At 43.9% G+C, this 23,437-nt stretch overlaps 1 protein-coding gene across 1 annotated transcript in view; it reads left to right on the forward strand.

Annotated features, from left to right (window-relative positions):
• Positions 1-23,437, forward strand: part of ralgps2 (Ral GEF with PH domain and SH3 binding motif 2) — a 266,842-nt gene that overhangs the window by 19,957 nt on the left and 223,448 nt on the right. Inside the window, exon 2 of the mRNA XM_055641989.1 lies at positions 21,668-21,738. The gene's annotated coding sequence lies outside the window, so the exon portion shown is untranslated. The remainder of the gene's footprint in view (positions 1-21,667; positions 21,739-23,437) is intronic.

Genomic DNA, 23,437 nt, shown 5'->3' on the forward strand with positions numbered 1-23,437 from the left:
ATGTTTTGGAATAGTTGATTATGTAGCAAATAAATGCAAGGATGTGAATTTTAGCTGCTTACTCGTTAAATGGTTGATATTGACGTGGAGATGGATCTCTAATGTTTTAAACTTGACACATTGCGCTGGGTTTGCAGTCATTTCGGAAATAAACATTTTACAATTTTAAAGCCTTTGAAATTAGAAATATTAACATTCTCAATTAGCATATTATTTCATTTGCAAGTATATTTGGTTTTGCCTTCAAGCATGTACTGCATTTTTGTTTTGTTTTTTGATGAGCTACATTGAAATATGGTAAATGTATTACTGTATTAATAGGTCTGGGCTATGCATTTTCATGATTAAGAATGCATTATTTGTTTTAACAAAAATGGCATAAGTATGATGCAATATTTACTTAAAATGTACTTGTACAAGATCCGACTTGTTTTCTGGTAAAGAACATGGTGGGGAGGGGTGTGGGCATTTCACATCAAGGCCTACCAGTTCTATGATTTTCTTTAAACAGCATACAGGAGGACCTTTGTTGCTTTATTGTTTTAGAAATTTTAATTTTTTAAAGACACATTTTTTCTGAGAGACGCTGATTCATATTTGAGTTTTAATCCTTTCAGGTAAGGATGCCATAGTAAAAGACAGCTTATATTCATTGCAAAGTGTTATTCTTTTGACTGTATCCAGTTTTTTTTGGGAGGTTTTTTGGTAGTAACTCGTTGTTTAGCAAATGGTGTGAAGGGAGGTACTCGGGATTTATCTGTGCATCCATAGCCATAATTGAAGAAGTAGGTCACAATTTAACCTGAACAATAGCTTTTTAGAAAGTTTAAAAGTGTTAGCCTTTCATTTGTTCAGTTTGTAGTAGAGCAATAATAAAGCAGAACTGACACAATATATGTATAGTTGGAAATAGTTTTGTATGTAAATAAAGACCTGGCAATATTTCATAAGGGAAACAATCAGATGGAAAGCTGTGATGGTCTAGAGATGAGAAAGGACTATTTTTAAGGCTATTTTCAGTGTATGGCATTATAAAGTAAATAAAAATACAGAGTACTGGAAATGCATTCAAAATTAAGCAAAACCTGCAAAGAGTAAAACATGGGCTAATGGGGCTGAAATGTACTAAATTTAGGTAATTTTATGGAATAACGCTGACAACATCCTCCTTCCATTTGACTTCCAATGCTCCACAAAGTCCAAGGGAGGAAAAGATAAATTTACTGAGTCAGCACCTCTGCGTTAAGCCGTCTGTGCATTGGAAGAAGGTCATGACTGATTAAAAAGGCAACTGCTTATTTTTTGTTAAATTGTTACTTTTTTGTTAAATTGTTTACTATTTTCATTTTAGTTCATTTCATTGATTTCTTTGCAATATATTTATTATTTTTTTTAAATTGACAGAAGGCCACTCTGGTTCATGGCCTTTGGGATCCCCTGCTTATGGCCTGGTCAGGGCTGTGGTCCTATTAGAATCCAGATTGAACAGACCTGCTGATTTAAGGATGGTGCATATTTTATCTTACTGAAGCTAGTCAACATGTTTGTAAATAAATTCATTATTTTGTTACTATCAAATAAAAATAATGAAATATGAAACTGGCGCATAGACTTCCATAGCATTGGAGCATTCTGGACATCTAGATTGCCTTATTGTAGCAATGTTACAACATTTTGAGATTTAAAAAATCAAGTCTGCAATTTATCCCATCAGATAAAGCATAAAAAGAAGTTTGATTTGACACCTAATTCACTTTCATATCTTCAGTATTAAAAAAGTTATGGCCATTTTGATACTCTGAAATTAGCATCTTGTTCCCTCTTGATTTTCTGTTGACTTAACACAAAAGTTGTGATCAAGGACAGTGAAATGGCCATAACTTTATTAAAAATTAAGAGAACTGAACGACATTTTCAGTTATTATAGATAGAAGCATTCTGAAACAAATATTAAACAATCTTACTTGGATGACCTGAAATTAAAGCATATAATTAGTTAGTTACCCAATTGCAGCTCATTCCAAAATTCAATGACTAGATCTAAACATCTATCCATTTCTTAAGAAAAGATTAACATTTTTAAATAGCCTAAGTGTCCAAAGAACATTCACACAAGAATTCACAATAAAACATGATTTTTAAATCTCATTGACATTAATTTATAGGCCAAATGGAAGGGATTTAGTGTTCAATTGCTGTAAATTAATGGCCATTTAAATCGGCTTGCCAGTGGATTTTTCTCGAAAGCGATGGTTTGGAACATTGCCATTGCGGTGGATTTGTAGCCCATATGCCCAGAAAGATACTGCGGGATTGAATTGGGGCCCCCCCAAGTCAGCTACTCGCAACATAAAATTTTGAATAAAGGGATCTTAAGAAGCCCTTTTTAATGTAAAAATAAACAACCTACCTTGCCTTGTCCCCCACATGAGATCCGTCCCGTTGTTGGGGTTCGCGGCTTTAGAGGATGATTTTTAATCTACTATAACAATTAAATAACCCAATTTAGTTTAAAAATACCTGCAGCGAATGAATTTCGCAGCGATTTTTCGTCAGAAACTAAGAAGGCTGAACCACCTCGATTTTAACAGCCTCGAGAAAATCGCGTTTTAAACCCACCCCCCTCTCAAAGGCGCCAAAGTCGAGCACATGGGCAGCGGCAGAACTGCAGCGCGGCTGAAGGTAAATTTTGCAACATACCTACTTATTGTGATGTAAAGTTTTTGCTTTTATGTCTTGTCTTTGTTTTCTTGGTGTGATTAAAAATAAAAGAACATGAAAATGTTGGTTTGTTGAAAACGAAAGCAACTACGCATGAACAGTTTTTTTTTACACTAGAAACAATCTTTGGACTGTGTAATATCTGTAACAAACAATTCAATGACTACCTAGTACTATTCTGGGAACTTTAATTTTTAAATTCTTAAATTTTGATGTCATTGAAGGAGTTTAAAATAGTTATTAATTCTAATTCTGTTTAGTCCCTTTCGCCCCCCCCCCCCCCCCCCCCTCCCTTTTTTTCAGACTTTTGCTTGAATTTAAATTCTCCAACTGCTATGGTGTGATTCAAAATTAGTGGTCTAGAATTCTGCCTGCTTGTCCAGTAACCACTATGCTATTATATTTCTGGTTTGGTTCTTTTTGATGAACAGCTTTATAATATAAATAAATAAATAAATAAATAAATAAATAAATAAATTGGAAATTGGGGGGAAAAAGATCTTCCCTTAATATATCAGTTGATGGCTTTCTATCAAAGGTGGAACAGAGACGTCTAGGTTTTTTTTAAATTTCAGAGCTCTACCCATTTTGCCTCAGCAGATGAACACTCCAGTATGTGTCATCTGGGTGAGCTGTGACGATCTCTATGATTAGCAGTGCAAATCTTCCACCTCTTGCCTCCCTCTTGTCTTACACTTCTAAAACATTGAAACACCAGAAAATTGAACTGCCAGTCATGTCCCTCCAGTAATCACATTTCCACAATGGCCATGGCATCATAGTCCCAAGCATCAATCCAGGCACTAAGCTCATCTGCTTTCTCCACAATACTCCTTGCATTGAAATAAACAGGCTCCAGCCCATCAGCGTCACCATATTCATTCACCTCTCCCTGCCTGTCCTTTCTTTGAGACATCAGGGTCTGTCCCACTTTCACGACCTAATTCACGGCTTCTGCCGAGTTTGCCCTTGACTCGTACTCGCAGCATGGTCGTCACGAGGTCGTAGGTATGTTGTGATGCTAGTCATAGGTACTCATGGCATCAACTAGGTCGGGGAGTTTTTCTAGCTTGATGAAAAATGTCCATGAGTAAATAAGATCATAAAAGTAGGACAGGGTCTTTACTGGTCCTAACCATTACCTTCCCATTACTCTTTCCAATAAGCAAGTTCGGTATTACAACTGCGCATGGCCAGGTCAAGATAAACATTCGGGATAAACATTCTCGCGGACCTGCATGTTCATTTCAATGAGACTTATAAATAAATGTATCCGTCAAATATGTCAGCAGTAGGCCACAGTGTACTGCAGACCAAAGATCCTAGAGGAGCAAGATAGACCACTCCTTCGAAATCCAATGGACTGACGTGTAGTACGTGACGGAACGTCACGGCCGCCATTTTTTAATGCAACACGCGACTTCCGGTATGCCACCCGCTGTGATCCAAAGCAAAGATTATATAGCTCCGCTATAATCTTTGATCCAAAGCAAAGATCCTCGAGTATCTTGTAGCGGGAACAGCCCCCTCCTTTGCGTAGTTTCCCTTGCATTGTAATGTGCAGTTTCCCTTGTATTGCTTTAACACACACTGCACAAAATTAAATTTAACGTATACATATTTTATATATTTATATGAATGTGTGTCTGTGTGTGAGAGGCAAGTTAGAGATAATTAAGTTTATTCTCATGGATCAGAAGCAACTTTGATTTAAATAATCACTATTAATTTATTTGTCTTGTAAGATGATATACATAAACCATAAAGGCAATTATATATATAATTATATAGTAATAATATATATATATATGCATATATATATATATATTTATACACACATATATACACATACATACATATATATACATACATACATATACACATACATATGCACACATACAAATACACGCATACATATGGATACATTTATATGCATACATACACACGTATAAACATATATATACATACATATATACACACATATACATATACATGCATATATACACATACATGCATATATACACATACATATATATTTATACATATGATCATTTCCCAACGATCAATAGATTTACGATCAGTTCCTGTGGATTGGAGGATAGCTAATGCTATCCCACTTTTCAAGAAAGGAGCGAGAGAGAAAACGGGGAATTACAGACCAGTTAGCCTGACTTTGGTGGTGTGAAAGATGCTGGAGTCAATTATTAAAGATGTAATAATGGGGCATTTGGATAGCAGTAAAAGGATTAGTCCAAGTCAACATGGATTTATGATTTTACAATGCATTTAAGCCTCTTCCATTTTTATGAGATGCATTCCTGGAATATGTAGGAAGTTTATTGTAACCCAGTGCTACATGCCTGAACAATGGATGATATATCACTTAAATGCAATTGTTTTCAGTTGTGTGGAGAGACCTGTATATTGAAGACGCTTTTTGCCTCTAATATGTCAATTTACCTTAAATGTAGAAGAGCTTATTAAAATCTTCTTACAAAGACCATTAAGTATTTTCTTTCTATCCTCTTTTGGACCCAAGGCATAGCAGAGCTGCCAACTCTCACGAAGAGGTAAGGGAGGGAGAGAGGGAAGGAAGGGAGAGTTGGGAGGGAGAGAGGGAAGGGAGGGTGATCGAGAGAAGAGAGGGGGGGGGGAGGGGGAGAGAGAGATCGAGAGAAGAGAGGGAGAGAGATGGAGAGAAGAGAGGGGAGAGAGAGATTGAGAGAAGAGAGGGGAGCGAGAGATCGAGAGGAGGGGAGAGAGAGATCGAGAGGAGAGGGAGAAGGAGGGAGAAGGGGGAGGGAGAAGAGGAAAAGGGGGGGAGAGGGAGAAGGGGGACAGGGAGAAGGGGAGAGGGAGAAGGAGAAGGGGAAAAGGGGGGAGAGGGAGAAGGGGGGCAGGGAGAAGGGAGAGTGGAACGATAGCACATTATAACACGCAGCTGTCCCATTCCGACCAAAGATTATAGAGCAGAGCTCCTCTAGTATCTTTGATTGCGGCCGCCGCCACCGAACCCCCCGGCCCACCATTGCACCCAAAGATGATAGAGCAGAGTTGTATAATATTTGATTGCACCCTTCTTCACGGCGGGCTTGTGATCTTTGCTTGTGATGCCTTGACAATTTGAGGGATATAATGGGTAACAGCCGCCCATTCTCGGACTTGAATCTGAGCTCGAAAATCTCCTGGTCACTGGACCTGATGTGTCCGCGGGCCATATTGTGGAGACCAATCCCTTACAAGAACAAAACCAAAAACGTACAGAAGTGTTAAAATTGTCTTTATTATTATGGTAAGAAAAGATCTATTAAAAATAAGTCTAATAACTTTCTAATGTACCGACAAACCCAGTTTCCCAATGGCCGTTGATGGGAGAACAGAAAATAACATTTTCACGACAGAATATCGACTGAAAATAATAAAAATATCTTCTCACCTTTCTTTTTTATTGGGGAACCTAAAGAATGAATGACAGGTCGGGTCGTTTAGATTTACGATTAGAATAATTGATAGCAGAGCAGTGAGATGAAATTTGGATAAGGACGCCATGACAGTGTGGGGGAAGCCCAATAAAATGCCTCAAAAAATGGCGTAGACGACCACACACGTGATACTACGCGTTTTTCCAGGAGTGGTCTATCTTGCTCCTCTATAATCTTTGCTGCAGACTGCACAAATCCACAATTGTATCTATTTAAATTATTGACTCAATATAGCACCAGCCTTGAAAACGCAAGAATATCTGGAACGAACCTGTCAATTATCAAATCCCTGGCATTAGCCGGAGTGGCACAGCCATTCAAATTCGATATTGAGTTACACGAATTACAAGTTGCGTGGTCAACCAATTTGAGCAGTTCTTACATTTCTATCGAAACAACCTTCCTGGATTGAAGGAAACTTAGATTAGATTAGATTAGATTTGTTTATTGTCATTCAGACCTTTCGGTCTGAACGAAATTCTGTTTCCCTGCAGTCATACATATAATTAAAAAAAACTGACAAAACACATAGTCAACACAAATTTAACATCCACCACAGTGAGTTCACCAAACACCTCCTCACTGTGGTGGAAGGCAAAATCTTAAAGTCTCTGGCTCTTCCCTCTTTGTTCTCCCTCTGCGCCGAGGCGACGGTTCAAACTCCGCGGGTGGTCGCTGCCTCGCCACAGCTCAGAGGCCGAGTCAGGTCTCCGCTGCCGCTGCCTCCGCCACAGCTTCGGGGCCGAGTCAGGTTCTCCGCTGCTGCTGCCGCCACCGCCGCTACAGCTTCGGTGCCGAGTCAGGTCGCTGCTGCCGCCGCCGCCACAGCCTCGGTGCCGGGTCAGGTCTCCGCTGCTGCTGCCGCTGCCACCGCCGCCGCCACAGCCTCGGTGCCGGGTCAGGTCTCCGCTGCTGCTGCCGCCGCCGCTACAGCTTCAGGGCCGAGCCAGGTCGCCGCTGCTGCTGCTGCTGCCGCCGCCACAGCCTCGGTGCCGGGTCAGGTCTCCGCTGCTGTCGCCGCCGCTACAGCTTCAGGGCCGAGCCAGGTCGCTGCTGCTGCTGCTGCTGCCGCCGCCACAGCCTCGGTGCCGGGTCAGGTCTCCGCTGCTGCTGCCGCCGCCGCCACAGCTTCAGTGCCGAGTCCGGTCTCCGCTGCTGCCGCCACAGCTCCAGGGCCGAGTCAGGTCTCCGCTGCTGCTGCCGCCGCTACAGCTCCGTTGCCGCCAGCTCCGCCATTAGGCCTCGGCGCAGACGGAGACGGGGGATACGACCGAAGAAAAAGTCGCATCCCCCGAAGGAAGAGGCCAAAGCATGTTTCTCCCACCCCACCCACATACATACACAACTTAATAAAACAAAATTAACTAAAACATGGCAAAGAACAAAACGAAAGAAAATAAAACAGACGGACTGCAGGTGGGCCGCAGCTGTTAAGCCAGCGCTGCCATCTTGAACTGCTCCAGAGAAGAGAATGTGCTGTGTGGGGGTAGGTTGGAATTCAGATTGGATTCGAACAGGCTGGTTAAACTTTTGAGGTGAGTTGGCTTAAATAAAGATGCTGTCGCTTTAACTCCTGGGGTTGGTTCCAGTCTGTCAGGGCACACAGTTGGGAGCCCGATCCGGGTGACCGGGCAGTGATAATTATGAAAATTTGCAGCCATTTGAACTGCTGCCAAACTAGAGGCTTCACTCAGGAGTGGGTCGCAGCTCCCCAGCTGATGGTACCTGTTCTCGCTCTCTTTGAAGGAGGCACTGCCCGCCCAGCAAGTGGGTAAATGCGGAGCCAACCCGTAATATGAGTGGGAGCATTTTTCAGTCAGCCTTTGTCAACAGTTGAGGTGGGAGACCTGGGAGAGAGAGAGAGCTGGCGATGCCATACAGATGGAACAGTTTAATAACGACCCATTAAAATCCGCCCTTCCGCCATTCGGCAACCTGATCTGATCTGACAGCCTTCTCGCTAGCTTGCTGCGAGCCCGATCCTAACGCAGAACCTCCACAAAACCTTTGGTTTCGGGTAACACCTGCACAACGAGCCTCTGCTAACTGTGCTGGTCAACGTACAATGGGTGAGATGGCTGGGGACAAAGCACTGCAAACTTGGAACAGCACAGACCCTCCACTCAATCCATCCAATACTAAAGGGCAGGCATTTCACAGTTAAATGTCTTATTGGATTGGCTGCTCCTTCACGGGGCCAACCCTGTACTCAGTTTTTAACTGAGATGAATCTTTGCCTTAACGGTACATTCACACCGCCTGCAGGTAAAGCATCAGCCCACATCACACTGATACAGTCGCAGCCTGCCTCAGATTAAATATATTTTTACACATAAACTATGAATAAAGATAAGAAAATGTTTCAAACACAAGTAATATTTTATTTTTCTGGTAGCAAACACTAAGGATTAAATGAAAATAATAAATTCTTTAACTTTTTGAATATCTCATAATTGCAGATTAATGAACTGAACTAGAACTTGGACTGTGTAAGTAATGTGTGAACAGCAGAACAAGAAAGGAAGCTATTGAGTTGACAGAATTCTAGATTTATTCCTTGGTAGAATAGTTAACAATTTATACACAGTTTATACAGCGCTGCGTTCGCTTTAAAAAAAAAAAAAAAAAAAAATCCCGAATGACCTTTGACAAATCCCATGATTCCTTGTGTTTATCAAGATACCAAACTCGCTTATTTCTGACCGACTACTCTGGTTCCCATAACTCTGCCTACTGTGTTTTCCAACCTCACACCTTCTACAAGTAGTGTTAACACTCATGACACAATTAGAAATCACTATTCAACCTGAAGGCTCCTTCCTTGAGTATTGGTTCATTATTGTCATGTGTATTGAGATACAATGGAAAACCTTTTGTTTTGTGTGCTATCCAGTCAAATCATACCATACACAAGTACAATCAAACCATGCATAAATATTACAGGTAGTGCAAAGAGAAAAAATACCACAGTGCAGAATATAATGTTGCAGCTACAAACATAAAAAATAATGGAGGAACTGCGATGGGGTAGCTTGGGAGTTCAGGACTACACCCTTACCTTGAGAGTTCAAGAGTCTGCTCACAGCAGGAAGAAGCTGTTCCTGAATATGGTGTGTGTTTTCAAGATTTTGTATCTTCTGTGATAGGAGAGGGGAGAAGAGTGAATGACTAGGGTGTAAGTGATGCTTGATTATGTTGGCTGCTTTCCAGAAGCAGCATGAAGTGTAGATGGCAGGTGGTAGGGGTTGCAAGGCTTTTTTGCGTGATGGACTGAGCTGCATCCAAAACTGCAATTTCTTGCGGGCTTTGGTAGAGCAATTACTAAACTAAGTTCAGATGTGATGGTTTCAACAGTGTATCTATAGAAATTGATAAGATACATTGGACATTCTGAATTCCTTAGTCATCTGAGAAAGTAGAGGCCAGATCATCAATGTGGTTGGTTCAGAACAAATTGTTCTGATATTTGTGACTGGGAAGCTCTCAACCATTTCTACTTGAGCACCATTGATGCTGACTGGGATGTGGTCACCACCCTGTTTCCTGAAGTCAATAATGAATCCTTTGTTCTGCTGACACTGAGGGAAAAATTGTTGTATTGACAACATGTTTCTAAGCTCTGTATTTCCTTTCTACACTCCATCCCATCATTGTTTTGAGATCCGGCCTATTATAGTAGAGTCCTGTACAAACTTGTAAAAGTTATGAGTGTATAGCATATAGTAAGGGGCTGAGAACACACCCTTGCTGAACACTGGCGTTGAGAATTATTGTGGAGAATGTTGCTGCAAATCTTACCGATTGTGATCTGTGAATTTGGAAGTTGAGGATCCAGATGCATAACCTCTGCTCTCCCTCTCTCTCCCCCCACCCCCCCTCCTCTCTCCTCTCCTCCCCCCTACCCCCCCCCCCCCCTCCTCCTCTCTACCCTCCCCCCTCCTCTCTACCCCTCCCCCCTCCCCCTACCCCCCCCTCCCTTACCCCCCCTCTCCTTACCCCCCCCTCTCTACCCCCCCCATCCTCTCTCTACCCTCCCCCCCATCCTCTCTACCCTCCCCCCTCCTCTCTACCCTCCCCCCCCCTCCTCTCTACCCTCCCCCCTCCTCCTCTCTACCCCTCCCACCCCCCTCCTCCTCTCTACCCTCCCCCCCCACCCTCCCTCTCCCCCCTCCCCCCCTCCTCCCCCCCCCCCTCCACCCCCCCCCCTCTCACCCCCCCCCTCTCCACCCCCCCCTCTCCACCCCCTCCTCTCCACCCCCCTCCTCTCACCCCCTCCTCTCCACCCCCTCCTCTGGTGGACCCACCACCACCAAACTCCAAACTCTGAAAAATAACAGCCTATTGCATTTGTTTATTTATTGTGTATATATATGGTCTATAGTATATAGACTCACTGAACTTTTATCTCCGTATTATATTCAGTATTATGTTTACATATTCTGTTGTGCTGCAGCAAGCAAGAATTTCATTGTCCTATCTGGGACACATGACAATAAAACTCTCTTGACTCTTGCCTTGGACTTAAGCAAAAAAGGGATTTTGGGGGAAAAAAAAAGACTACCTTAAATTTAGTTGCGTCTGGTTGGTAACTATGGTAGGGTGAAGACTATTCCATGCTTTAATTGTGCGGGGGAACTCCATGGAGCAGCCAGCATCTCTGGATAGAAAAAAATGGGTGATGTTTTGGGTAGAGACCATTCTTTACATTTCCTCTGGTTTTAGTGTTTTTAGTTTAATTTAAAGATACAGCATGGAAACAGGCCCTTTGGCCTACCGAGTCCCCGCTGACCACCGATCACCCGTACTCTAGTTCTATCCCACACATCAGCGACGTAAGTCAAGAGTGTTTTATTCTCTCACGTCCCAGTTAGAACAATGAAATCCTTACTTGCAGCAGCACAACAGAATATGAAACATAGTACTCTGTAAACAATGTTATAAACGAGAAAACAAAACTCCATATAGACAGCACCCTTATTCAGGATCAATTCCGGATCTCTGGCAATTTTAGATTGCAAATTTATGGCCAATGTACTGCCCCAATAGCCTTGAACTGAATTAAAACATAGTTATCAATGTATAATTTTTTGTGTGTTGGAAAATAAAATATAGTGGCACAGCTGGTGGACTTGCTGCCTCATACGCCAGAGATCTATGTTCGATCCTGTCCTCGGGCACTGTCTGTGTTGAATTTGCACATTCTCCCTGCAAGCGTGTGGGTTTCCTCCCACATCCCAAAGAAGCGTTGGCTTTGTAGGTTAACTTGTCTCTGTAAAATTGCCCCTAATGTGGGGAGTGGGTGAGGAAAGTGGGATAATAACTTGTGTGAATGGGTAGACAAAAATGCTGGAGAAACTCAGCAGGTGAGGCAGCATCTATGGAGCGAAGGAAATAGGCGTTTCGGGTCGAGACCCCCTCTTCAGATTGATGTCGAGAGGGGTGGGGGGCGGGAAAAAGAAAGGAAGAGGCGGAGACAGTAGGAGAGCTGGGAATGGGAGGGGAAGAAGGGAGAAAGCAAGGACTACCTGAAATTGGAGAAGCCAATGTTCATACCGCTGGGGTGTTAACTACCCAAGCAAAATATGACGTGCTGTTCCTCCAATTTACGGTGGGCCTCACTCTGGCCATGGAGGAGGCCCAGGACGGAAAGGTCGGATTTGGAATGGGAGGGGGAGTAGAAGTGCTGAGCCACCTGGAGATCAGGTTGGTTATTGCGAACTGAGTGAGGTGTTGTGCGAAGCGATCCCCAAGCCTGTGCTTGGTCTCACCGAGGTTGATCATACGCTGAATAACCATATTTTTGTTTGGAAGTGGAAAGAGATAATAGAAATTGCATTCATTGCAACGTGTAAAAAGAGATGAGATACTGTATTATAATTTTGCTGCATGTCATTGTGGTACATATCATGTCTTGATATATCGTTTGTGACTTTATTTGAAGCAGAAATAATATGTGAATGCATCATTGAGCATAATTCCTACTGGTAACTACGCACTTCGTCCGAGCACATTATCGCACGTGTCATGCAAGCCATCTTAAATGACCACCTAAACTGTCATTTGGCAACCTAAAAAGCTGCCGAGGTTGCCTGGCTGGCAACAGGGAATAAAAGTTAAGCGAGAGCCCTGCCCTAGCCACTAATCAGAGGCCTGTAACTAACTCCTCTAAGGATCTCTTTATCCTTGCAGTTTCTTAACTCCACCCTGGTGGATTGTACATTTTCAGAACCTATGTTGTATCTTACCAAGGATTGGATTTCATGCTTTACCAAGAGAGCTGCCGTCTGCCCACCTGCGTTTGTTTTTGATAGGATGTGTACCCTTGGATGTTCTGCTTCCTGCTCTGATCCTCTTTAAGTTATGACTCCGTGATGCCTGTTTTTAACTGCAGCATAAGTTTATCCTTGTTTCGCTTTCTGTATATATTCGAATATACCATGTTCAGTTCTGTAGTTAACAGTTCTGAGTTCAGTTCTGTACTCTTCTCATGCTGGCCCCCATGTTGCCAGATGTTTGGGCTCTTGTCCCTTTCTCAACTTTCTGTCCTATTTCTTATTCTGGATCCTGCACTCACCTTCCCTTTAACTTTATCCATACTTTTTCAATTTGATGACCCCCCACAAAATTGAGAGCACATGTAGGGCAAATGGTTATGGGTTGGGGGCGCGACCGACGTCACAGCGGCCTCTGCAGTCCTTCTGTCTTTTTTTTAATTTTATTGTCCTGTTGAGTGTATAGTTTGTGGTGGGTTTTTGACTGTGTATGGGCGGGGGGGTGGGTGTGGGTGGGGGGAACTTTTAGATCTCTTCCCTGTACGGGGACCCGACCTTTCCCTGTCGGGTCTCCGTTGCCGTTGGGGCCTAGCACCGTGGAGCGGCCTTCAACCGGAACGACAGCTCAAGTCACGGAGCCTGCGGAGCTGCGGACCAACCATTGTAGAGCTGGCCAGCTTCGGAGCGTGGAGAGCTGTGGTGGCGCGCTGCTGCGACCCGACTCCGGTGGATGGTGACACCGGGAGCTCGCGGTTCCGTGGGAGACCGCTTTGCGGGGCACCGGCAATGGCGAATTCTCCCGCTCGAATTGGGGGGTTGAAAGTGACCTGGAGCGGGGCATTACATCGCCCGGTGCGGCTTTAAATGGCCGCGGACTTGCTAGCGCCCGCCGGGGGCTCCAACATCGGGACCCGGAGCAGGGCCTTACATCGCCCGGCGCGGCTTTAAGTCGCCGTGGGACTTGCTAGCGCCCGCTGGGGGCTTTGACTTTGACTTCGGGAGAGGAATGGAGAGCAGGGGAGAGACAAGACTTTGCCTTCCATCACAGTGAGGAGGAGATTCGCTGTGATGGATGTTTGTGTAAATTGTGTTGGTGTGTGTCTTGGTTCTTTTCTTGTATGACTGCAGAAACCAAATTTCGTTTGAACTTCATGTGAGGTTCAAATGACAAATAAACGGTATTGTATTGTAGTCTTTCTCCCATGATGTAAATATGAGAGGGCACAACTTTAAGGTGAGAGAAAAGTTTAAATCAGTTTTACAAGGCTTTCTTTTTTACACAGAGTGGCAGGTATCTGGAACATGCTGCCAAGGGAGGTGATAGAAGCAGATGGTGTGGCAACATTTCGATGAGCATTTAGATAGGCACATCACCAGGCAGGGAATGGAGGGTTACACATATTGTGTAAACAGATGGGATTAGTTTAATCTGGTCTCATGGTTTGCACAGATATTGTGATCAGAGATGCTCATTACTGTGCTGAACTGTTCTATGTACTTTGTAAGCATTGCTGTTGTTGCTTCATTTTTAACCAACTATTATGGGCGAAGATAATGAAAGTATTTTTTTTTCTGCTAAGCTTATTGGTTTGACCTTTTGGATAGATGACTGCCAACTTCATTGTGTAATCATTTTTTGGCACTCATGATAATCTTGAACTGATGCAGAAAAATGATATGCAAGTGTCATTTTTGGAAAAGAAGTAACTGCTAGCATAGAGGGTAACAAGGTTTTTGTGGGTTGAATTCCTTGAGATAGTGATGACTTCTGCTTTTAACTTATTTAGTTATGTAAGACCTCTTCAGACTGTTCACAATCATGAATAGCTAAGGTTTCTGCAGGCTGAAGCTCAGCATCAGGTTGAGGTTATTTACACTGCTCCCTTGCTTGAACATGTTCCCATACTGGGAAAAGCTATTCATTGACCATTAAAATCTATATTTCACATAACTGGATTCCTGGAACAAAACCAGGAACTATTGCTACTTTCGCACTTTTTTTCTTGTTGTCGCCACTCTCTTAAAACTTGGGGCTGCTGAGACTCATTGTAAACTTCCTACCAAAATGTTTTTAATTGGGATTAACAAGGTGATCATGGATCAAATATCACCTTTATGGAATAATGAAAGATGCAAAATGAATAAAAGTCTGTTCTTTCCTGGATTTTTCAACCAACTAAATAAACAAAAGAGTACACGGGAGACTGCAGATGCTGAAATCCTGAGCAAAATAAAGCAAACTGCTGAAGAAACTCAGTGGGTCAGGCAGCAACCGTGGAGGGAAATGGACAGATCAGTTTTGGCTAGGACTCTTCATTCTGAGTTTCTTCAGCATCTTTCTTTTAATAAATAAAGCAAGTTATTTTTAGATGAATTGTTTAACATAAATGTCACTATTACTGAACAGTGTTAGTGCTTCACAGAATCCACCTGGATTGCTCTTGCCACTCATTATTTCATGCATGTAACACAAGTATGCAATGTTAAGGTGATTTTGAATTGAACTGATACAAAAATTTTAAAGAAATGAACATCAAAAATTATTTCAAATTCAAATTAAACTTTGGCTTAATTTATTATGTATTTGCATGATTAAGTGAATGTAGGAGGGATTAATAAGTTTGCCGATGACGCAAATATTTGTGGTGGTATTGATAATGTATTGGTGATGGTATTGAAGAGTGTTCTTGGATTACAGGATCATGATAAATTGATAAAATCAGTAGAACAATGGAAAAAAGAATTTAACCCTGAGATGATGCATTTGAGAGGATTGCTTGGACTCTGTGCAATGTTTGGTGGATCTCTGGGATAATTGAGAAACTGAAGGACCATATCATAGAAACATAGAAAATAGGTGCAGGAGGAGGCCATTCGGCCCTTCGAGCCAGCACCGCAATTCATTGTGATCATGGCTGACCGTCCCTTATCAATAACCCGTGCCTGCCTTCTCCCCATATCCCTTGACTCCACTAGCCCCTAGAGCTCTATCTAACTCTCTCTTAAATCCATCCAGTGATTTGACCTCCACTGCCCTCTGGCAGGGAATTCCATAAATTCACAACTCTCTGGGAGAAAAAGTTTTTTCTCACCTCAGCCTTAAATGAGCTCCCCTTTGTTCTAAGAGTGTGGCCCCTGGTTCTGGACTCACCCAACATTGGGAAAAATCTTTCCTGCCTCTAGCTTGTCCAGTCCTTTTATAATTTTATATGTTTCTATAAGATCACCCCTCATCCTTCTAAACTCCAGTGAATACAAACCTAGTCTTTTCAATCTTTCCTCATATGACAGTCCCGCCATCCCAGGAATCAATCTCGTGAACCTACGCTGCACTGCCTCAATCACAAGGATGTCCTTCCTCAAATTAGGAGACCAAAACTGGTCTCTGCCCCGGGGAGGGGGTATCATATCATATATCATATCTATATACTTTAAAACTGTGTGTGTGTGTGAGAATGTATGTCATATTTTTGGCGTTTGATTCGATACTCCGCCAAAACCAGACGCAAAAATGCTGAGATTTTTACCCCCCCCCGGCCCGGCTCTGTCATGCTGGCCGAAGCCAAAGATCGCCTGGTCCCCCTGCTGCTTTTCGCCGTCCCAGCAGGCTTGCACTGTCCGAATATCCCGCACGTTAATGGTCTGTCGGCCTGTACGCAGCTTCTTGACGGGCGTATGCAGAGTCTTGATGTCGTACACAGCATCTTGACGGCATACGCCTAGCGCGTGGCTTTGCGCGGCGTCTTGACGGCGTACGTGATGATGTCAGGCTGACCCCTCGCTACTTTGCCCCCTTGCGGGAACAGACCCAACGGTCTGCACTTGGTCTAGTAACTTATAAAACTCTGGATGTTCGCTTGTGGGGATGCTTGCTTGAACTTTTTATTTGATTTGCATCTCCTCGAAAACCCAACGGGTTAACGGTGAAATCATGATAAATTGATAAAATCAGTAGAACAATGGAAAAAAGAATTTAACCCTGAGATGATGCATTTGGGAGGATTGCTTGGGCTCTGCGCAATGTTTGGTGGATCTCTGGGATAATTGAGAAACTGAAGGACCATATCATAGAAACATAGAAAAAAGGTGCAGGAGGAGGCCATTCGCCCCCCCCCCCCCCCCCCCCCCCCCCGGCTCTGGATTTAAGCCATTGAACACGTAATCAACTGGGCTTCTTGAAGTTCTATAACATGGCGGCGGCGGTCGTTATCGCAGTGCGGCCGCGGACAAGCGCAGCTGAAAAGTGGCTGTCACGTCCGTCACAGGGGACGACCGCCTCGCCGTCTCCCCCGCCCGATAGTCTGTCACGCTGGTGGGTGGTCTTACCCTCGAGGAAGCCACGAACGGCCAGCCCACCGCTGTTTTACCACTGTCCTCGAATTGCTCCGGGCATCGCTCTGGTCCACGCCAGCTGCAGCCTAGCTCGGGCCCGGCGCCTGATGGGGAGGCTTGTGCTCTACGACTTGGGTAGGTGCTGCCTCTACCCCCTCCCCCTCACTCTCTACCCCCTCACCGGGGCAGAGAAAGAGAGAGAGGGGGAGTGGAGGGGGGGGGAATGGAGAGCAGGGGAGGGAGAGGGGGAATTTTAATTTGATTCATATCTCCTCGAAAACCCGACGCGGTAACTGTGACATTTTTACATATTCCTGTAGAGATTTACCTCATGATTTCAAAAATCCCCTCATCTGTAAATTTGATTCATTATTTCCCTAGTTTTTAAAAACTGACATTTTAAAAATCTAACGAGCTGACATCACAATGGCCCCTCCCGCTCACAGGAGACCTTCTCTCTCCCCCCCCGAATCACAGTTAATTTTTCGCCTCCTGACTCACTGTCGACTAGTACTCGCCCGGCCGTCCACAGCGCCCAGCCCTGCTCCCAGACCAGTCGCTGAACATGAAGTACGTTCGTGCTTTGGCTCGGTTTCTAAAACATGGCGGCAGCGGCCTTTATCGTCGCGTGGGAGCGGGGCAGCACGATGGGATGGGGCCCTGGCAGCTATTACTCCCTCTGCGAGAGGCCGTCTCTGGAGACGTGCGATTCCTCCGTTGATCGCAGGGACATGGGGAATCGTGACGCCTTTTCCTCACTGGTGATCCCGATCCCACCTGGCAATTTCTGGCCATCACGGGGGACGACCACCTCTCCGTCTCCCCCGCCCGATCGCCTGTCACGCAGGTGGGTGGGCTTCCCATCGCGGAAGCCACGATCGGCCGGCCCTCCGCTGCTTTTGACTGTCCGCCCGCTAGCAGCAGCAGGGCCGCCCGCTCAAAAGACGCTGCAAATCGGAAACCCCAGCTCCAAAAGACAGCGGACACCCGGAAACCCCAGCTCCAAAGGGCAGCAAGCTCCCCTGCCTCTGTGTCCCTTTCCCGTGTCCCTTTCCCGTGTCCCTTTCCCGTGTCCCTTTCCCGTGCCCCCTTCCCGTGCCCCCTTCCCCGTCTCCCTCCCCATCTCGCTGCCTCCCCCTCGCTGCCCCCCCTCCCTCACTGCCCCCCCCGCTCCCCCCTCCCTCGCTGCTTCCCCTCTCCCTCGCTGCTCCCCCTCCCCCCCCCCCCCCCCCCCCCCCCCCCCACCCTCCCTCGCTCTCCAGGTAGTGGTGAATATTGGGACCTATGGGTGAGTGGTGGAGTATTGCATCCGGGAACCAACCTTCCAACACCGAGCTGGAGACTAATAGCATTCCACACAATGAAGGAAGATTACTATATGCAGACCCCGGTAGTTTGGCTTAAATCAAAACAGAGTTACTTTCTCAGTTTTCTATAAACATAAGAAATCACCCTTATACAAAGGTCACCCAACCATCACCTATGTTTTATCTCTTATCTCAACATAAATACATTGAAACAGCCAAGCCATATCACAGACTATTATCTAGCCTTGCTGTCTAATGCCCCTGTCCCACTTAGGAAACCTGAACAGAAACCTCTGGAGACTTTGCGCTCCACACGAGGTTTCCGTGCGGTTCCCGGAGGTTGCAGGTGGTTGCTGGCAAAGATCCTATAGCAGAGCTCTGCTATAGGATCTTTGGTTGCCGGAGGTTGCAGGTAGTGGAAGCAGGTAGGGAGACTGACAAAAACCTCCGGGATCCATACGGAAACTTTGGGTGGGGCACAAAGTCTCCAGAGGTTTCCGTTCAGGTTTCCTAAGTGGGACAGGGGCACAAGACCCAATATAAACAACCATAAATCCTCTTTATGACACACCAGAGCTCAAAGATGTGTCACAAATAAAGGACAAATGGTGCCTATGTCCTGGGAAGAGATCCCATCAACAACCTATACTCTAAACACCAAACTGAACCAAATACAGCTTCTGACAGATTTATAGCTGCTTCAAAGCAAACAAAGCTATGCCTATTCAGATCAACATTTCCATGTTATGATAAGCCATCTGTTCTCCTGTGTGTGTGTTCTTTGCACTTTATTTCTTTGTGGGGACATGTATTTCTGAAAACCCCAACTCCAAGCCCTTCCCTTGCAACTTAACATAAGTTCCTCACACAAAAGTTATTATCTGAGCAATTCTTCTATTATATAATATTTCCTCATTCCCTCTTCTGGTCATATTATGACCACTAATAGGATAATAACACAGACAGAGACTCATCAGCATTGGCTTATTAGTCATCCAAGTTTATTCCTAACCTTGAGATGCTTTATAGCCCCCAAAACCTGGACCACGCAAGTCGGCAGGCTGGCTTGTTGACACCAATGCTGCTCCCTACTCCTCTGATGTGCTTCTACCCTAGCCCTTGGGGTGCTCAACTATTCTGGGCTTCACACCACTGGTCTATCTCCATTTTATTCATTCTAATACATTCGTTTTCTAACAATTCTTTCCCAACCTGTGCATTTACCATCCTTTCAACATCCTCATCCTTCAACATTGGAATTTCTTCTTCTTCTAGATGTTGCAATAATATCTTCTCACCAGTTTCCACATTACCCAAGGTTATCATTAGTCTAGCAATAATACATTTAACAATAGCAATTCCCACGAACAAACACAAAACCACTATTGCTGCATATATGGCCATATTAATGATCCAATTATATAATCCCCCAAAACCCCAGTCTCCCCATTCAATACCCTCTTTCATCCCATCAAGTAGGGTAATGTCATGTTGTTGTTTGGTGATGTTACTAGTTCTGTCCTGAATTCCCATCATACATCTGTCTTTTCACAATAGCACGTGTCCCTCCGTCACGGGCCAACAGATAGTCCAAGGCATATCTATTCTGCAACATACGCATTTCTGATAGTTGGGTTTTTATTGCTTCCAGAGCTCCGGTAGTGGCATTTCCCAAAATAATCAGTCCACAGACTATATAATTATGATTCTTAGCCGCCTCAGACCCTGTTATCCCTCCCAACGTCAGTGCACTAAGGATACCCCATCCAATAGCATGCCCTTTATTGGCTCCCCTGGTGTCTCGGTTCTTCCAGTTGGCACAGAATTTGGCGGATACTGCCATGCGCAGAATTCTTTGTTCCTTTCGGGACCAACTTGCTGGGCAAGGAACGGTGGTAGGGACAAGGGCACAAATGGCTTAGTTCCTTGGAAAGGGAGGTCTTAAGACATTGGTCGCCGTGCCATTGAAAAAGAAGTAGTAAGCTTTTTCCATGTATATTGACCTATTACAGTGTCGATATGAGTTTACTACGAAACCCCCTTTTGCCCATCCCATCCAGCAATCCGAGATCCAGTGGCCGTCACTCGGGATAGGGAAGTGATGGGATCCTATCATGAGATGGGTCCCATTTGCCCAACCACAAACCAACTGTGATCCTGCATAGATGGGGATGCATTCCTTGGGAGTAGAACATTTGATCCCTTCTGAGGTACTATTGCAGCTAGGCTGATGTGGGATCTATACTAGACATGAGTTGTTGATTGGGAACGTCTGACAGCATTATAGCTGCTTCAAAGCAGACAAAGCTATGCCTATTCAGATCAACATTTCCATGTTATGATAAGCCATTTGTTCTCCTGCATGTGTGTGTTCTTTGCACTTTATTTCTTTGTGGGGACATGTATTTCTAAAACCCCTAACTCCAAGCCCTTCTCTTGCAACTTAACATAAGTTCCTCACACAAAAGTTATTATCTGAGCAATTCTATTATATAATATTTCCTCAAAGGTGGTTAAGAAAGCAGTGGTAATTGCCTATATTAGCCAGGGCATAGAATGCAAGAATTGTTTGGTACAATTGTCTGAAAAATTTGTTAGGCCATAGGCGGAAACCAGAACTGTACAGACTATGGGAAAGACATGATTGCAGTGGAGAGTAGAGAAGGGATTAGTCCAGACATTGCTTGATATGGAATGTTTTAGTTATGGGTATAAACAGGCTTGGAAGATTAGGGAAGATAGACACAAAAAGCTGGAGTAACTCGGCGGGACAGGCAGCATCTCTGGAGAGAAGGAACAGGTGACGTTTCGGGTCGAGGCCCTTCTTCCTGAAGTTAGGGGTATACAAAATTATGAATGCACAGATAAAATACCGAGTAGAAATTTGCTTATAGTAGAAGTTTATGGTTTCAGAGGACATGGGATTAAGATAAGAGATTGGAGTTTTAAAGGGGTTCAGAAGAAGAATATTTTTCACTTAAAATAATATTCAGAATTTGGAATGGGCGGCCTGAGGAGATGGTGGAGGCAGAAACCCTGATAGTGTTTAAGATGGGGCTAAGTACTATTAAACAGGATTGGTATAGATCGATTTTTGATAGTTTGCATAGATATGGTGGGATGAACGATCTGTTTCTGTGCTGTATGCTTCTATGATGGAAAGGATTCCTTATTTTTATTCTTGTTTATGATATGTTGGCTTCTCTTATGCTCTGGTAGTCATTAGAACTTATGAATCTTTCTCAAATGTAAAATTTGAAACACTCAGCTACCACTTTTCTTGGAGCTCATGCCTTAAATCCTGGAATCAAAAATCTTGAATGTGTTTTGAGTCATCTGTCCTTGTGTATACTTGCTGTTATATTTTGTTTGAAAACTCTTTTGTGATGTATACTCCAATGTTAAAAGTATTACATTTGATCTAATTATCTTTGTTTAGCTATTGGTTAGATTGTTAAATCTTTCTTGTTCCTGTGTTCATGAATTTTGACTTGCTTTCAGAGATATGACGTCAAATAAAATCTGTCAATCACAATCTGTTCCATTGTTTCAGATCTTCGTGAATCCTACTTTTCTCCAATGATTGATAGCTGGCCATTACTTTTGATGTTGTCTGCCAATTTTGTAAGTATTCTACGTTCAAAAGTTGTGTACGGTTGGTAAGCCCTTGTTATAATGGGCCGTGGGGGGTGGGAATGGTGTGCGTTATTGCCGATTGTTTGCGATAGCCGAATAAAATATTATCATTTTATGTACTAGAAACAAAGAACTGCAGATACTGGTTCATGCACAAAAGGACACAAAGTGCTGGAGTAACTCAAAAGATCAGCCAGCATCTCTGGAGAACTTGGATCGGTGACATTTCAGGTCGAGACCCTTCTTTAGACGAATTTTATCTGCTGAGTTACTCCAGTATTTTGTGTCATTTCACTTTAAAAACAGACACTGATGCTGCAGGTCTACACCAGTTAGTCTTTCTACTCTAACTGATGCACCGTCCGGTTGACGCGGCTGTTGTTGTGACTCATGTTGCAGTCCCTGTCGTCGGGCCGTGCCACTGACAACACATGCTCAGTCACCATGGGGCTCCCGCTCTTTCACCAGCTGCCCACTTCTTCCTGTTGACCGTTGCTTTGTCCATTCCCCGCTCACCTGTCTCCTCCTTCATCCGTCGCTTGTCTACTCCGTAGCTCCCTGCTTTCCTGCTGTTGCCGCCTCCTTCTCCCTCACAGTCGCCACCATTTTCCAAGATGGAGTACATCAGCGACTCTGGGGAAGGTGGAGGAGGTAGTGGTGGAGGAGGAGAGAGGCTGAGTGGAGAAAGCGACAGGAAAAAGAGAAGGAGATGGCAGTGAAGAGGGGGTGGAAGCCCCATGGTGACGGTGGTAGCGGCCTGAAGGAATTACTGCCGGCCAGGGGTTATAATACGAGTCGGTAACAACAGCCGCATCAACCGGAACATGTGGCAGCTGGTGAAGAAAGGCGTTGGTAATGTCGGTAGGTCCATCTGCCACAAGTGTCAAAGACCTCCACTACAGATCTCCACATGAGGTTCTTTTAATTGTGGATTTTGCCTTGTACCAAAGGCAACTATTTTCTAGTTAATCTTTAGTCTTGTTGCTTTCATTTGGATTGTATGATTTATTTTTCCTGAGTGTTCTTCTGTAACTATCAAAAACCTTAGAAAATTGTCAATGAATATATCTAATGTAAACGTGCAGCTAATTGATTATTGTGGAACAATTTGAATCTTACTCAATTTTTTAATGGTCATTATGTGTGTGTCATCCTTGCAATCTCTCTGCGCCAGTTGTAAGGTATACTGATGTATAATTGATCTTGACATGATACAAAGATTAGATCTCAAAAATGATGGTTTCTTTTTTGAAAAATAAAGTGATATTTTGAGCAATGACATTTCTGCTATTATGTGTAATATCTAATTTATGTTATGGAAACAGGAAAATAATGGATTGGGGAAAACTGTTTGCAATATGCAGGCTGTATGGAATATAATGCGATTTTGTCTGTCTGTTTGTCTGTAACAGTACACGATACACAATACAATTTTTGGACCAACTTACAATTGTCCTGTGGCGTGTTGTATCAGGTTTCATTCAGGCTGATGGTATATTTTGCAAGTTATTCACATTTTCAACTTTACAAAGTCCAGTTTGAGAAAAATCACTTGATGTTGCAGTGGCAGTTAGCAGCTGTGATGTCACAATGGGATCTCATTTACATAAACTGCCTGTCAGCAGTGCTCCACCCCACAATGACATCAGAATGGGATCTCATTTATATAAAAAAATAAAACAGCAGC

This window comes from Leucoraja erinacea, chromosome 10 (assembly GCF_028641065.1).
Source record: "Leucoraja erinacea ecotype New England chromosome 10, Leri_hhj_1, whole genome shotgun sequence".
Taxonomy (NCBI): domain Eukaryota; kingdom Metazoa; phylum Chordata; class Chondrichthyes; order Rajiformes; family Rajidae; genus Leucoraja; species Leucoraja erinaceus.